Here is an 18,159-nt window from a genome sequence, read left to right on the forward strand (position 1 = left end):
AAATTTTTACAATTGTTATATCTTCTTCTTGGATTGATCCCTTGATCATTATGTAGTGTCCTTCTTTGTCTCTTGTAATAATCTTTATTTTAAAGTTTATTTTGTCTGATATGAGAATTGTTACTCCAGCTTTCTTTTGATTTCCATTTGCATGGAATATCTTTTTCCATCCCCTCACTGTCAGTCTGTATGTGTCCCTATGTCCGAAGTGGGTCTCTTGTAGACAGCATGTATACAGGTCTTGTTTTTGTATCCATTCAGCCAGTCTATGTCTTTTGGTTGGAGCACTTAATCCATTTACATTTAAGGTACTTATCAATATGTATGTTCCTATTACCATTTTCTTAATTGTTTTGGGTTTGTTTTTGTAGGTCTTTTCCTTCTCTTGTGTTTCCTACCTAGAGAAGTTCCTTTAGCATTTGTTGTACAGCTCGTTTGGTGGTGTTGTATTCTCTTAACTTTTGCTTGTCTCTAAAGCTTTTGATTTCTCCTTCGAATCTGAATGAGATCCTTGCTGGGTGGAGCAATCTTGGTTGTAGGTTTTTCCCTTTCATCACTTTAAATGTGTCCTGCCACTCCCTTCTGGCTTGCAGTGTTTCTGCTGAAAGATCAGCTGTTAACATTATGGGGATTCCCTTGTATGTTATTTGTTGCTTTTCCCTTGCTGCTTTTAATATTTTTTCTCTGTATTTAATTTTTGATACTTTGATTAATATGTGTCTTGGCGTGTTTCTCCTTGGATTTATCCTGTATGGGATTCTCTGCACCTCCTGGACTTGACTGACTATTTCTTTTCCCATGTAAGGGAAGTTTTCAACTATAATCTCTTCAAATATTTTGTCAGACCCTTTCTTTTTTTCTTCTTCTTCTGGGACCTCTATAATTCGAATGTTGGTGCGTTTAATGTTGTCCCAGAGGTCTCTGAGACTGTCCTCAATACTTTTTATTCTTTTTTCTTTATTCTGCTCTGTGGCAGTGATTTCCATTATTTTATCTTCCAGGTCACTTATCCGTTCTTCTGCCTCAGTTATTCTGCTATTGATTCCTTCTAGAGAAGTTTTAATTTCATTTATTGTGTTGTTCATCATTGTTTGTTTGCTCTTTAGTTCTTCTACATCCTTGTTAAAAGTTCCTTGTATTTTGTCCATTCTGTTTTCAAGATTTTGGATCATCTTTACTATCATTACTCTGAATTCTTTTTCAGGTAGACTGCCTATTTTCTCTTCATTTGTTTGGGCTGGTGGGTTTTTACCTTGCTCCTTTATCTGCTGTGTATTTTTCTGTCTTCTCATTTTGCTTAACTTACTGTTTGGGGTCTCCTTTTCACAGGCTGCATCTGTTGCGTATTTCTCTGTCTTCTCATTTTGCTTAACTTACTGTTTGGGGTTTCCTTTTCACAGGCTGCAGGTTCATAGTTCCCATTGTTTTTGGTGTCTGCCCCCAGTGGGTAAGGTTGTTTCAGTGGGTTGTGTAGGCTTCCTGGTGGAGGGGACTGGTGCCTGTGTTCTGGTGGATGAGGCTGGATCTTGTCTTTCTGGTGGGCAGGAACCCATCCGGTGGTGTGTTTTGGGGTGTCTGTGAACTTATTATGAGTTTAAGCAGCCTCTCTGCTAATGGGTGGGGTTGTGTTCCTGTCTTTCTGGTTGTTCGGCATGGGGTGTCCAGCACTGGAGCTTGCTGGTCCTTAAGTGGAGCTGGGTCTTAGTGTTGAAATGGAGATATCTGGGAGAGCTCTCGCTGATTGATATTATGTGGGGCTGGGAGGTCTCTGGTAGTCCAATGTCCTGAACTGGGCTCTCTCACCTCGGAGGCTCAGGTCTGACACCAGCTGAAGCACCAAGACCCTGTCAGCCACACGGCACTCTTGTTTCCAACAGACCCTACAGGCAGAGACCCAGGAGACTGACTGATGTGGTAGGAATTCTCACCTCTGCTGGCTTCTGTCAGGTGTCCCAGCATCTCTTACTGCAACAGCTTTGGGACAAGTAGTGTCCAGCCAGTAAAGTTGCATCCCATTCTCATCCCAGCTGTTGGGTAGGAAGAAATTGCCCACTACCCTTCTAGCTTCTTCTGGCTGGTCAAAATGGCTGAAACTCTCACCTTAAATACCATCTTCTACTAAAGACAAAAGAGGGTGTCATAGATTTTTATAAGGTATAATAGGAAGCCATGACATCTCTCTTTTAGAATAAGAGAATATCAAAGTTAAAAAAGCTACTGGAAAATTTACTGGTCAACACCCCCATGCTATAAACAGAGAAACTGAAGCCTAGGTAAGGAAAGTGATTTATTTAAGATCATATTTTGTGACACAGACCTAAAACACAGGTGTCCCAGAGCCCACTCTGCTGACAGTGAACACAAAGAGAACTCTCTTAAATTCTATCTCAATGTAGCATGCTTATCATAGTTTCAAAGATATACACAAGTAGCTGATGAGTGCTTTGAGCCCTTAACTACTCCCTGCAAAGCAGTATAATCAAGCAGTTCAAAATGGAAAGCTGGATAACCACTAAAAGAATCATAAAAGACCGTGTATCAATAAGGTCATAGAGAAGGAAAAATAAAATAATAAAAAAATACATGATTAATAAATAAGACAAAAACTGAGAAATAAAGAAACAAAAACAAGATGGACAGGGAAAACAGAAAATACATTAAAAATGGTAGACTTAAAATAAAATATCAGGAATTATATTAATATAAATGGGCTAAATATGACAAATTTTAAAAAGATAGTCAAAGTGGGATGAAAATCAGAACCCAACTTTAGGTTGTTTATAACGGAGAAACATTAAATATAGGACACAAAAAGATTAAAAGTAAATAGATAAAAAGGAGTATATCATACAAACACTAGCCAAAAAAAAAAAAAAGCTGGTATAGATATATTAATATCAGATAAATATACTTTAAGGCAAGCCATATCAATAGAGATAAGGAAGGACACTGAATAATGATAAAAGGATCATGCTAACAATCCTAAAACTAGTAAAATCAATAAGATAAACCAAAGCATGTCTCCATAAAAAATTAGGCATATCCCCAATCATAGCTGAGATTTTAACATAGCTCCTCAGTAGAATAAGAGAAAAATCAACAAAAATACAGAATAAGCAATATGATCAACTTACATTAACTAATTGACATATATCAAACTCTACCCCCCAATAACTGTATAATATACATTCTGTTCAAGTGCATATGGAAATTACTCAAATAGACCACATGTTGAGGGATAAAGCAAGTCTAAGCAAATTTCAAAAACTGAAATCATGGAGAGTATAATTTCTGACCACAATGGAATCAAAATAGAAATAGGTACTAGGAAGATAACTAGAAAATCACCAAATCAGGATTTAAACAACACACTTAACTAATCTATGGCACAAAAAATTAATCACAATGAATATTAGATAATATTTTGAATGTAATTATAATGAAAATCTGACATCTGAAAATTTTTATGTCAGATAATGCAGTTATTAAAACTTAAAATGCAAATGTTACCAAAGCAGAAAGGTTGAAAATAAATTACCTAAGCTCCATCTTAATCTAGAAGAAGTACACCAAATAAACCCCCAGACAGGGATGATGAAAAAATATCTGAAAGCATAAGTCAATGAAATAGACAACTGTAGTAAAATAGAGAACAAAATAAAACTAAAAGATGATTCTTTGAAAAAATTAATGAAATTAATAAACCTTCAGCAAGACTGATCAAGTAACAGGGAAAACAAATTATTAACATTAGTAATGAAAAAGGAGACATCACTATATATTACTATAGATACTATAATAATAAAATGGATTGAACAACTTTATGCTAATAAATTTGAAAATTTAGATAAAAAAGAAACATTTCTTTTAAAAAACACTTATTAAAATAGAAAACCAAAATAGTTCTTTATCTACTAAAGACATTTAATTTATGATTAAAAGCCTTCCCATGGAGGTGCTCTAGGCCCTGATTGCTGCACTGGTGAATTTTTCTGAACATTCAAGGAAGAAATTGTACCAATATTGTACAAACTCTTCAGAGAATAGAGAAAGAAGAAACACTGCCCAATTCATTTTATAAAGCTAGCAAAACCTTGACAAGTATATTATAAGAAATCTACAGACCAATCTCTGTCATAAACATAGATGCAAAAATCCTCAACAAAATATTAATAAATTTAATCCATGAATATATAAAAAGGACCAAGTGGGACTTATTCCAGGAACACAAAATTGCTTAAAGATTCAAAGACCAATCAATATGATGTACCTTATATGAAAAAGGTGAAAAATCATATGATCATCACCATAGATGCAGATAAAGCACTTTATAATATTCGATATTCATTCATGATTTTTAAAAAAAGAACTCTCAGCAAGCTAGGAACAAGAGAATATTTCATATTTTGATCATACACCTACAGCAAACATCATTATTAATGCTGAAACACTGAATGCTTTCTTCTGAGTTCAAGAACAAGACAGAAATACCTATTACCCTTATATTCAACATCATCCTAGTAATCCTAGGTAGAGAGATAAGAAAAAGAAACAAATGTATATAGCAGACTTCTGGTTTCCAGTCCAGCATGTAAGGAGTTTAGAAATTGTCACTGTCTTCTAACAACAACAATTTAAAATCTGAACAAACTGAAAACTCAATAACTCTTCTTGGATGCATCAGAGAAGTGAGGTCACATAGCAAATCCATGCTCCAAGTATTGGAGAGAAGGACAGGTGGATACAGAGATTCACAAATTACAAGAGCAGAAACTCATGAGCAGGAACTTCTATGGCAACCAGTGCCAAGGCAGGAAAATTTAAACTATAATTTACAAACTAGTGAAGGCTCGCCGTGGACAACTCAAACTTAAAAATTCCAGGAAGACCCAGTTATATTCTACACTTTTGTGAGTTTTACCTCCAGGTGCTCTACCAGGTCTTCACAGTGAATATTGGAGAACGATCCCCTTGTGCTTCCAGTGGGGAAAGAGGAAAAGGAACCATTTTGAAATATACCAGAGCATTCTGTTCTTAACAAGGCCTACACTCAGGAGAAACAATTTTTACCAGAGCTTAACATGGTAGGGTTTATCAGAACCTAACCTACCTGGGAAAGTGAAATACTCAACTCCAGCTTCCTCTAGCTTTCCATGTGGGAGAAGGAAAATACTCAACTCCAGCCCCCTCCAGCCAAAGTGTCCCACCTAAGGGGGGAGGGAAGGAAGGAGAAGCACTAGTGAAGTTCATGATCCAGGGCCACAGGGTCACCAAAAGACTGAGGCCTAATCATAGGGCTAAGGAATGCTTTCCCTCTCTCCCCCTATACCTCGTTGTTAAATTACTAAAGGTCTATTTACCATAGTTCTTTTTATCCCATACATCATGTCTTCCTTTCAACAACAACAACAACAAAATTGCCAAGTATACTAAAAGGCAAAAAATACTGTTTGAAGCGATTGAATAAGCACCAGAATCAGAGTCAGATATGGCAGGAATGTTGGAATTGTCAGACCAGGAATTTTTAAAAACTGTGATTAATATGCTAATGGCTTTAATGGCAAAAATACATAATATGCAAGAACAGATAGATAATGTATTCAGAGAAATGGAAATTCCAAGAAAGAATCTAAAAGAAATGCTAGAGATCAAAAACACTGATACAGACATGAAGAATGCTTTTGATGTACTCATTAGTAGATGGGAACAATCTGAGGAAAGTCTCTGAGCTTGAGGATACGACAACAGAAACTTCTAAAATTGAAAAGCAAAGACTGGGGAAAAATTAGAACAGAATATTCAAGAACTATGGACAACTACAAGGTGTAACATATGTGTAATGGGAACACCAGAAAGAGAATAAAGGGAGAAAGGAACAAAAGCACTGTTTGAAGCAATAATGACTAAGAATTCCCCAAAATAATGTCAGATACCAAACCACAGATAGAGGAAACTCAAAGAACATAAAACAGAATAAATGAAAAAAACAACAACAAAAAACAAAACAAAACGAAAACATCAACAAAAAACTAAGCCTAGGCATATAATATTCAAACTCCAGAAGATCAACGATAAAGAAAAATTCTTGAAAGAAGCCAGAGGAAGAAAACAACTTACCTATATAGAGAAGCAAAGATAAGAATTACATCAACTTCTCAGAAACCATGCAACAAAGAAGAGAGTGGAGTGAAATATTTAGTGTTGAAATTTTAAAAAAAACAACTAAAATTCCATACCCTTCAAGACTATCCTTCAAAAATGAGGGAGAAAGATAAACTTTCTCAGAAATGTTAAAAGAATTTCTTCAGAGAGAAGGAAACTATACAGGTGAGAATCTAAGATCTAAATAAAGAAAGGAAGAGCACTGGAGAATAAGTGAAAGTAAAATAGAAACTTTTGTTTTTCTTATCTTAATTGATTTAACAGATAAGTTTATACAAAATAATATAGCAACAAAGTACTTGATTATATGTGTATGTGTATATATACATAAGTATACATGTATGCTTATGTGTAAGTGAAATGTGACAGATTACATTAATTGATTTTTAAATGTTGAGCCAGCCATGCATACTTTGGATAAATCCATACATAAGAGTATATTATGCTTAGGTATAAGGGAAATGATAGCAATGATACAAGGGATGGGAGGGAGGAACTAGGAATATTTTGTTATTATAAGGTACTTGCACTACCCATGAAGCAACATAGTTTTATTTGAAAGTAGACTTGGATTAGTCGTAAATGTATATTGCAAACTCTAGGACAAATACTGAAAAAAATCTTTTATAAAATGAGTATAATTGATATTCTAAGAAAGGAAACAAATGGGATCATAAAATATGCTCTATTTAAGCCACATAAAAGGCAGAAAAAATGTAGAAGACAAAAATAAGAACAAAGAACAAGGATAACAAACAGAAAACAGTACCAAATACAGTAAATATTAATCCAACGATATAATAATCACCTTACATGTCAATGGTCTAAATATGCTAATTAAAAGATAGAGATTGTCAGAACTGATGAAAAAACAAGACCCAACAATATATTGTCTAAAAGAAACACACTTTACATATAAAGACACATATAAATTAAAAGTAAAGGGATGGAGAAAGATATATCATGCTAACACTAAGCAAAAGAAATCAGGAGTAGGTATATTATTTTCAGACAGAGCAGATTTCAGAGGAGGAAAATTATCAGAGATAAGAGGGGCATTACACAATGATAAAGGAGCCAATACTTTAAGAAGATATAATAATCCTTAACGTGTATGTGCCTAACAGCAGAGTGTCAAAATACATGAGGCAAAAACTGACACTGCAAGGAGAAATAAATTCACTATTATAGTTGGAGACTTCAATGCCTCTCTATCAGAAATGGACTGTTCCAGCAGCAGAAAATCAGTAAGGATACAACTGAACTCAACAGCTCTATCATTCTGGATATAATTGACATCTATAGACTACTTCATCAAACAGTAGCAGATTAAACATTCTGTTCTTCTCCTGGGCTTTGATTGAGATTGCTTTGGACCTAGATACAAACAATGAAGAAGTAGAATTTGAAATTAAAAACAGAGTGCATTCACATTAGCACCACAAAAAATTAAATATTTAAGTATAAATCTAACACATCTGTTTAAAATCTATATGAAGAAAACTACAAAACTCTGATGGGAAATATCAAAGAAGAACTAAATGGAGGGATATTCCATCTTTTTGTAGGGTTTTTTTTTTTAAATCAAGTTGAGGAAGTTCCCCTCTACTCCAAGTTTGCTAAGAGTTTTTATCATGAATCAATACTGGATTTGGTAGAATTCATCAGTGAACCTATGTGGGCTTTGTGCTTTGTGTTTTAAAAGGTTATTAATTTTTATTTGATTTTATTAATAGATATAGGTCAATTCAATGTTTTCTCTTCTTGTGTGAATTTTGACTTCACTATACCCAACATCCTTTCAACAAATCATGCTAGAGCAACTGGACATCACATGCTAAAAACTGAATCTGGACAGACATAAAACCTACACCCTGAAGATTTAACTCAAAATGAATTACTGACCTAAACGTAAAATGCAAAACTATAAACTCCTAGAAGATAACATAGAAGAAAATCTAGATGACCTTGAATAGAGCAATGACTTTTTAGATACAACACAAAAGGCATGATCCTTAAAAGAAATAATTGACATACTGGACTTCATTAAAATTCAAAACGTTTGCTCTGCAAAAGACAATGTCAAGAGAATGAGAAGACAAGCCACAGACTGGGAGAAAACATTTGCAAAATAATTATCTGATAAAGGACTTTTACCCAAAATATACAAAGAACTCTTAAAACCCAACAGTAAGAAAATAAACAACCTGATTTAAAGATGGGTAAAATACCTGGAAACAGATACCTTGCCTGAAAAGACATACAGATGGCAAGTAAGCATATGAAAAGATGTTCAACATCATATGTTATTAGGAAATTGCAAATTAACACACAATAAGATACCACTACACACTTACTAGAATGACCAAAACCAAGGCACCTCCAAGTTCATTGCAGCATTATTTTCAAGAGCCAAGACATGAAAGCAACTCCACAGATGGATGAATAAAGAAAATGTGAGACAGATTATATACATATAATATATATGTGTATATATATGTGTATATATGTGTGTATATATATACGTGTATATATATACACATAATACATACATATATGTACATATTATGGACTATTATTCAGCCATAAAAAAGAAATCTTGCCATTTGTAACAACATGGATGGACCTCGAAGGCATTAGGCTAAGTGAAATAAGTCAGACAGAGAAGGAAAGAAACCCTATCATCTCACTTATATGTAGAATATTAAAAACAAACAAAAAAATTAAACAAATTGAGCTCACATATACAGAGAACAGATTGGTGGTTGCCAGAGGCAGGGGGTATGGTGTAGGCAAAATGAGTAAAGGGGGTCAAAAGGTACAAACTTCCAGTTATAAAATACATTAAGTCTTGGGGATGTAATGCACAGAATGACTATAGTTAATAATACTGTATCGTATATTTGAAAGTTATTAAGTTTTCATCACATAAAAAAATTTTGTAACTAAGAATGATGAATGCTAACTAGACTTACTGCGGTGATCACTTCGCAATATATACAAATATCAAATCATTATGTTGTAATCTGAAACTAATATAATGCTTTATGTCAATTATATCTCAATTAAAAAAAAAAAGGCCAAAATCCAAACACTCGATGACACCAAATGCCAGAAAGGAAATGGAGCAACAGGAACTTTCATTCATTGCCATTGTGAATGCACAATGATAAAGGTTTTTGGAAGACAATTTGGTGGTTTCCTACAAAACTATAAACATACTCTTAACATACGACCCAGCAATTTCACTCCTTGGTATTTACTGAAATGAACTGAAAACTTATATCTACACAAAAACCTGAACGTGGATGTTTATAACAGCTTTATTCATAATTACCAAAACGTGTAAGCAACCAAGATGTCCTTCAGTAGGTGAGTGGATAAACTGTGGTATATCCAGAAAATGGAATTTTATTCGGCGATAAAAAGAAATGAGATCCAAAGCCATAAAAAGACATGGAGGAAACTTAAATGCATATTATTAAGTGAAAGAAGCCAATCTGAGAAGTCTACATACTGTATGATTCCAACTTTATGACATTCTGGAAAAGGAAAAACTATGGAAACTGTAAGAAGATTAGTGGTTGCCAAGGGTTATGGGGGAGTGAGGGATGAATAGACAGAGCACAGAGGATTTTTAGGGCAATGAAATTATTCTGTGTGATATTACAATGGTGGATTGATGTCACTACATATTTGTTAAATCCACAGAATGTACAATATCAAAGATGAATCCTAATGTAAACTATGGACTTTGGATGATGATGTAGGTTCGATTTAACAAACGTACTGCTCTGGTTTGGGAACTGACAGCAGGAGAAGTTGTGTGTGTAAGGTCAGAGATATATGAGAACTCTCTGTACTTTCCACTTAATTCTGCTGTGAGTCTAAAGCTGCTTTAAAAAGTAAATTTTATTAACTAAAGAGAGTACATATAATAGAAAATAAGAAATAAAATTTATAATTCACAGACTGATTGACAGCATAACTGGAAATTACACAATTGATTATGTAATTGAAAAGTTTTAAAGCCTAAAATAAACTATAGAATTAATAGGTATATTTAGCAAGATTTCTGGATATGAGGTTTACATTAAAATATATTTCCACACATAGGCAAAAAATAGAAAATAAAGTATTAAAAAACAATAAATCTATAAAATGTGCAGGATTTCTTTACACATACATAGGGGAAAAGCCCTTCAAACCATTACTAAAATAATTTTTAATACAAATAAATGGAAGGATATATTGTGCTAATGAATTGGAAGTCATAATATTTTTAAGATGTAAATTATTTCCAAGTTGATCTATAGATATACTGCAGTCCAAATTTAAATCCCAAAATTTTTTGTAGAAATTAACAAGTAATTCTAAAATTTATGTGCAAACATAAAGGATCGTGACGAGTCAAGAAAATTTTGAATAAGAGCAAACTTTAAAGACTATTCTACCATATGATTTTATTACAAATCTACAGGTATTACACGGTGTGCACTGGTAGAAAGACAACCAATAAATATAGAACACTACACAGCAACAAAATAGAACAAACTATTACCTGTAACAATAGAGACTTTATGTTGAGTGAAAAAAAGCCCAATACAAGAAAATATATGCTTTATTTAAATTTATTTATATTTACATTTATATGAAGTTCAAGAACAGACAATTTCTGGTGATATGAGAGAATAGTGATTATCTTTCAGAGGTTATGATTGGGAGGGAGAATGAGGGAGCCTTTTGGGAATTGGAATTGTTCTATATCTTGCTATGGATGGTGGTTACATGAGCATAAACCTATATAAAAATTTACTAAGTGGTACACTTTAGTTTGTACGTTTTACAATATGTATGCTATACTTTTTGCAAAAATAAAAATAAAAATAAAGAATTATTACACTGTATTCAGGCATAATTCTATATGTTATACTGTGAAATGGAAATGAATAATATTTTGAAAAGTGAATATCCCACTTGTTGTTGAGGTGAAATATTTAATCTAGTAGGTCTCCACAGACTACTGCAGAGATGAACACAACTACTACTTAAGCCAAAAAGAGGTCATTTGGCTATGGAAAAGCCAGGCTCCTCAGAACAGAAATGGAAATAAAATTACAAGATCCCAGAGTGTCTGAAAAATGCATGTATCTTTGTCTTGGTCCGGAAGAGGGGACAAATTGTCTAGTTCCTGCAGCTAAAAGTAAAATGACACCTTCCACATGACTATTATTATAAGACAAGTAACTGCAGAATGGAATGAAGGAATCCAGGAGAGGTACAAAGTTTCTCCAACCTTTGATTTCAAATTCTTCAAACATTTACCCTTAGATAAAAGCCTAAATCTCTTAAAATGGCTTAAAATGTCTTCCATGTTCTGGAACTCACTTACCTCTCCACCTGTTCTTTTCACCACTCTCTACTCTTTCCCTTCTACTCCATAATGAAATTCAGTTTCCACAATGCACCAGACACCACCTGCTAAATTCTCTCTTCCCTGTGACCGTTACATGTGCTCTTTAGCATGCCTGAAACATTCCACCACTTTCTTTTATCCAGTAACTCCTATTCATTCAGTCACAATTTAAAAGTCATTTCCTCAGGAATGCCTTCAAAAGACTAGTGGAATCTTAAAATGCCTAAGTCATGACTTTCAACATATTTTATCGTAACTACTTCACCATCAGTCCACTCTAAGAGACTATAAGCTCCAAGAGGCCAAGAAACACATCTATTCTGTTCACTAGCATATTCTTCGTGTCCAGCATAGCCACTGGAACATAGTTGACAACTAAAACATGTTGTCTAGTTAAAAATATGTAGAATCAATGAAAATGAATGATGAGAGGATTTAGGGTGCAGTAAATCTTACTGGGATCCACAGGACAAGCAAATAGTATTTTGTACACTTAGTTTTAATACTACGGTTTTTTTCTGTAAATATTTGCTTTGTTCTGCCATAGATTTTGGTTCTTTTAAAATATATTAGCATGTCTTGGCTATGCTTAGAGCACCAAAGAAAACATTTTAAAGGGAGTCACAGATTCCTAATGCTCAGTGTACTGGTAGTACTGATAGTAGAGACCCAAGTAAGAAAACCGTAGGGGAGGATACAATTTAAGGTGGCAGATCCAGGACACTCTGTAAGCCATCCACTCCAACGGGAAATTCTCCTTGTGGAGGTCCACTCTCATTCCTGGAGTTTGTGTAGTTTTTCTTAAAAATGGAATGTTGTCCTTTATATGAAAAAGTGACCCACAGATGAATGACAGTCAGCTTGTAAATTCAAAGCAGGATGGTTATGGCCATTAGTCTTATTAGAATCATTTCTCTCAAAGCAAGGAGAGTAAATTAGGTAATCATCAGCATTTTGAAAACTTCTACCTAAACACAAATTCTTTTCTTTTTTATCATTTTTAACCTTGCCTTATTTTCAACATTTACATTTTGAGTGAAAGAAGAATAAAAGCTAAAATTATGCTTTTGTAAAGGAAAAAAATGTTGTAGCCTAAAAAGCTAAATTAAAACCTAAATATGCTGCCCTTTCTTATTATTCGGAGAGGGAACAAGAAAAATGATAGCAAATTCTCAACTAAGTATTGTTCAAACACTGACCAGTTCTCTTGATTGCACAGAGCACAAAGCCTCTTTCAATAGCCCCTGCACAGCTTAAAGATGAACTTCATGTGCCTCTCTATCTTCTATTCAAATTAGGCAACAATTAGTGGTATCAGAGGGAAACCAGCTATGAACTAAACTGGAAGCTGATAATGGTTTATATGTTTGTAAGTTTGGGCCCTACTGTGAGCATCAAAAGTGGGTACTTAACAATTACTTACAATAAAATGGCAAGTCATGCTCATAAACAATAAATTTCTGAGAATCAGTCAGTTCTCAGTATTCAAAGATTATGTACATCTTTTGGTCTGAATGAAATTTGCAACTAGTAGATAAATTCTGGAAATCTAATGCACAGCATAGTAATTACAGTCAACAGTACTATATTATAAACTTCAAAGTTGCTAAGAGACTAGATCTTAATTGTTCTTAACACACCACACACACACACATACACACAATGATCATCATGTGACATAATAGAGGTGTTAGTTAATGCTTTGATGGTAATCATATTGCAATATATAAATGTATCAAACCAACAAGTTGTACATCTTAAACTTACACAATGTTATATGTCAATTATATCCCAATTTTAAAAAGGAAAAGATGGGAAAATATATAAACACAGGCCAGATACTGAGCTGAATTAAAGGAGACAATTACCACCAAGATGGGCAAAAAATACTCTTAGAATGTCTGAAGTTTAAGCTGAAATGCAGCATGGCTAAACAAAGAAAAATAATGAAGCCAGTCTAAAAGTGTACTCTTTGAAAGTAAAGAGACAATGTCTCAGAGTGCAAGTTCTGTAATCATTAGCTAGAGCTATAAACAAAAGTATATGTTTAAAGAAGAGAGCTGTATACTATATCAATAAACTGTAACAAGTATCTATAGCTGTACATTCTTTAGCGTAGCTACATTTGCCAGGCAACACAGTGCTTCTTACATATGAAATTCTATTTTACATACAGGTGCTTAAATACACAGGTATTGCCTTTACTGTATTAAGTTGCTCTTGTGACTCACCACAGGAAGAAAAACTGTGGTAACATCCTACTGTCAGATCAATGATGCATTAAGATCAAAGTGCAGAGAATAATTCTCAGGTTTTTCTTGAGTTTGATATAAGAGTCTTGAATGGCAAGATAATCAGTTGCCGAGAAAGAAAATCCTATGGTCTATGTGGAAGTTCCATACCCAGAAAATCTCCCATTTCAATCAGTTGCTAACTCTAACTCTCTATTGTACTCTCAAAATTCACACAGGTCTCATATCAAGTTATCCACTGACAGGTGATTTTCCTCCCTCCCACTCCCCTGCTTTAGTCTTTGTAAGATGTTCTCAAAAACTAAAACTTAAACATTTGCAAGAAAACTAAGCATTTTGATGATCAGGGGTTTGTTTCAAGTGGATTCCATAAAAGGTAACAACAGTAATAAAATAATAATAACAATGATGATTAGGAGCTCTAAACTTTACAAGTCTCCAACAAAAGTTAAAATGACTAAGAACAGCCTTGATTTTATCCTAATTTGCAGTTCCCCAAGGGCCAATAGAGTTCTCTAAGATGTAACTTTTTCTGGATCACAATACTAACTGAGCCCTATAATCACTCTCATTGCCTTCCTGACCAAAGTGAAATTTCCAAGAATAATTACTTTCAGATTACTTACAGTTTTAGTTATACTATAGAAAGGGAAAGCATTCTCTGCTTCCTATTTTAAACTTTTGCGAGAAACTATTGTGAGCCATCGAATAGGATCCTTCAAGTAAGCTGCTTGTCAAATATGGAGGAAGGGATGATTCATGAGTACCGGGAAGGTTGTATATTCGTTTCCTTTAAGTCTTCAAGTAACAGCCACTGGCCACTTGGCATTTCCAGGAATTGCAGAATATCAGAACAGAACTGCAGGCCTAGGTAACTTTAGTCTTCTTTAAGCTGGAACTGCTCCTTAGTCTTTCTTTGTATTTCATAATCTTGACAAGTTATTTCGTGGGATGCTTTGTTTTTTTCCAAAGTCAGGTTATGCATTGTTGGCCGGAATACAACAGAAATCATATTTTGAGTTCAGTGCATTATATATCAGGAGCTACATGATGTTGACTTATTCTATTACTGGTTTAACTGCTTGATTAAGATGGTGTCTGTCATGTTCTTCCACTGTACTATTTTACCTTTCGTAAATGATAAGTATCTTGTGGAGAGATACTTTGATACTTTGTAAAAATATCTTGTTTCCTATAAAAAATTTTGGCCACTAACTTTAGCATTCACTGGTGATTTTTGCTTGAAACAGTGATTACTATGATGGCTGCCAAATGATGTTTTACTAACTCTGTCATTCCTTCTACGTTTACTAGTTGAAATTATGCTGTAACAAACAGCTTTCTCTCAGCCCAATATATTTATTTATTCATTTATATACCTCAGGATGAAGTTGTGGATTATGCATTACAATTCATTATTTATTTATAATTACATATTATGTAATTATTTATCATTATATATTTATTATATAATATTATATATTTATCATTATATTTTTATTATTATTATTTATTTTGTTACATTATCCCAGATTTGGCCAGTAGGAGCTTCTCCAACATTGCTCCTTTAGACATGTCCCCATCATTTTTTTGAACACTTTATTCTTTTATAACATCACAACATGCTTCCAGGTTCATCAAATATGTTCCTGCCCACCCCTGAAATCAGTAATTTTTCCAAGAAGCATCATTCCCTTTCACTGGAAAATGGTATTTAAGAAACAAGATTTGGTGCTAGGTATGCTTACTGATACTAAGCCCTCTGAATGTTTGGTGTGCTCACTGACTCTCAGAAGACTATGAGCCAGGCAATACATTTATGTATACATACATATACACACACTTCTGTTACTCGTATTTACATCTACAGAAATTTCGAGATAGAGGTGGATGTAAACATAGGGGTATGGGGGGTATATATGTCAAAGATCACGAGTTCATAATGATACCTCCAATTCCAATCTAACACGGCAGGAATTATTCTAGCCTTTGCCCTGACCATATTTATAGCTTTCTTCTCCCAAAGCAAAAAACCTAACACTCATTATCCACAATGTATTTATTTTATTTGTTCAATCCTATAATACGTAAGTTAGTTTCAGAATTGCTAACCCACACTACTTTGAGAGACAAGCCTACTAGTAGAGCACATTTGTTTTCAAGCTTTTTATTCTTTAGCCTTAGAAAATATAGTCAAAATACTGTGTTCCAAAGCTATTTAAGTTAGTTCTACTCACTCATCATCCCATATACTTTAAGTGTGATTATGTTATTTATTTGAAATACAATTAATCCTTTATTTCTGCTTGTATTCATTTTGGTTCTCCCATTCTTGTTTGTTTGTCTGTTTAGTATGAGAAAAAGTAAGATGGTTCTGAAAGTCACAACTACACAAAAGTATACTCAGAGAAGTGTTACCCCCCCATCCCCATCCACTCTACCCTATACTCATTATCTTTTCTACTCTACTTCTATCAATCATCTCTAAGTAACCAGTCTCAGTAGTTTCTGATTTACCGTTCTTCTGTTTGTTTCTGCACAATCAAGCAGATAAGTGCACATTGTCTCATTTCATCTCCTTTCTACATAAAAAGTGGCATTCTATAAATGATCTTTCACATTCAGCAATATATTTTGGAAATCACTCCATATCAGATTATAGATCTCTTCCTCAATCATTTTTATAGCTACTAGCACTCTATCATGTACTATGTGGCACAGCTTATTCAATCACTCACCTGTGTATGAATATTTAGATTGTTTCTAATTATAAACAATGCTGGAGCAAATAGTTTTGGGCATATATGTTTTCATATTGTTGGAGGTGTACCTTCAGAGTAAATTCCTAGAATTGATACTACTGGGTCAAAAGAAAGTGCACATGTAGCTTTGATTTGATAGGTATTGTGAAATTCTCTTCCAAAAGAGTTGTACCAGTTTGCATTCCCTATAAAATGAAAGTGCTTCTTTCTTCACAGCCTTGCCAAAAGAATGTCTCATATTTTTAATTTTCAACAATTTGATAGGTTACAATTGTCATCTCAATACAGTTTTTTTCTATTTCTCCTTCTTTAAAAAAAAAAAAAGCTTTATAAGGTATAATTGGTATACAAAAAACTGTATATATTTAATGTATACAATTTGATGAGTTTGGACATATGCATATATCTATGAAACCATTACCACAATCAAGGTAATAGATATATCCATCACCTCTAAAAGTTTCTTTGTGTCCCTTTGTGGTTTTGTTTGGATTTTGTTGTTGTTGTAAAAATATTGAATATGAGATATATCCTTTAAAAATTTTTAAGTGCACAATACAGTATTGGTGAGTATAGACACTAGGCTCCACAGCAGGTCTCTAGAACTAATTCATCTTGCGTAACTGAAACTTTATACCAATTGAGCAACAATTCCCCATTGCCCCTCAATATAGTTTTAGATTGTATTCTTTGCCCAAGATAGGGTAACAGGAGTTGGATTTACCTTCCTACTACTAAGCAAAAATGAAAAAACTTTATGGAATAGCAGTTTTCAAGATATTGGACATCAGGCAACAAGGACAGTATTCCCTGAGAAACAGGAAACAAATGAGTCCTACTACTGTCCCACCTTACTGCCAGGAAAGAGTTTCCAGGCTACAGCACAGGGAAGAAGAATCTAGCTATTTTCCTGGGTTGAGGAGCTATAACTAAAACTGAAAGTTCAGGGAGACTAAGGTGGCTAGAATTCACAATGCAGAGTACTGGAGAAGAGGAAGCTGCACAAAAAGAGAAATCCAGATATCTGCAGACTCCCCTCTCTCTCTCCCACCCCAGTCCTCCTCCAAGTCTTTTATTGAGTAGTGATTGGTGAATGCAAGTGAGAAAACTATATGAAGCCAGGAAAAGAACCACCCAAAAGGATTAGAGGGGAAAATCCCAGTAGCTCATAAAGGCCTAAGAACAGTTTCTATCTTCACTAGCCAAAGTGGAAAGTGTCATAATTCATGGGCATAATGTAGAGTACTCAGAAGTGTTTTGCCTCAGTTGTGGGGTAAAATAAGCACTAGACTAAATGCTGCCTTATCCTGTTTGATAAGGCTTAAAACAAGACCTTAAAGGATCAAATTGTTTCCAAGTAACTTAACAGCCCAGAACAAAGCTCAAGAATCTTTATGGTAATACCCAACCAAGTTAAAATTCACTAAGCCTAGTATCTAATTAAAAAACACAGGCATGCCAATATCACTGATGAACATAGACTCAAAAATCCTCAACAAAATACTAGCAATCTGAATCCAACAGTACATTAAAAGGATCATACACCACGATCAAGCGGGATTCATCC

At 34.1% G+C, this 18,159-nt stretch overlaps 1 protein-coding gene across 18 annotated transcripts in view; it reads right to left on the reverse strand.

The window, feature by feature from the left end:
* The window catches only part of SOX6 (SRY-box transcription factor 6), a 537,504-nt gene that overhangs the window by 289,568 nt on the left and 229,777 nt on the right, over positions 1 to 18,159 (reverse strand). Inside the window, exon 1 of one of the 18 annotated variants that reach the window (XM_061201500.1) lies at positions 5,111 to 5,194. The exons of the other annotated variants lie outside the window; for them this stretch is intronic. The gene's annotated coding sequence lies outside the window, so the exon portion shown is untranslated. Of the gene's footprint in view, positions 1 to 5,110; positions 5,195 to 18,159 lie in introns of those variants that run through there. 18 annotated transcript variants of the gene reach the window in all.

Source organism: Eubalaena glacialis, chromosome 10 (assembly GCF_028564815.1).
Source record: "Eubalaena glacialis isolate mEubGla1 chromosome 10, mEubGla1.1.hap2.+ XY, whole genome shotgun sequence".
Taxonomy (NCBI): domain Eukaryota; kingdom Metazoa; phylum Chordata; class Mammalia; order Artiodactyla; family Balaenidae; genus Eubalaena; species Eubalaena glacialis.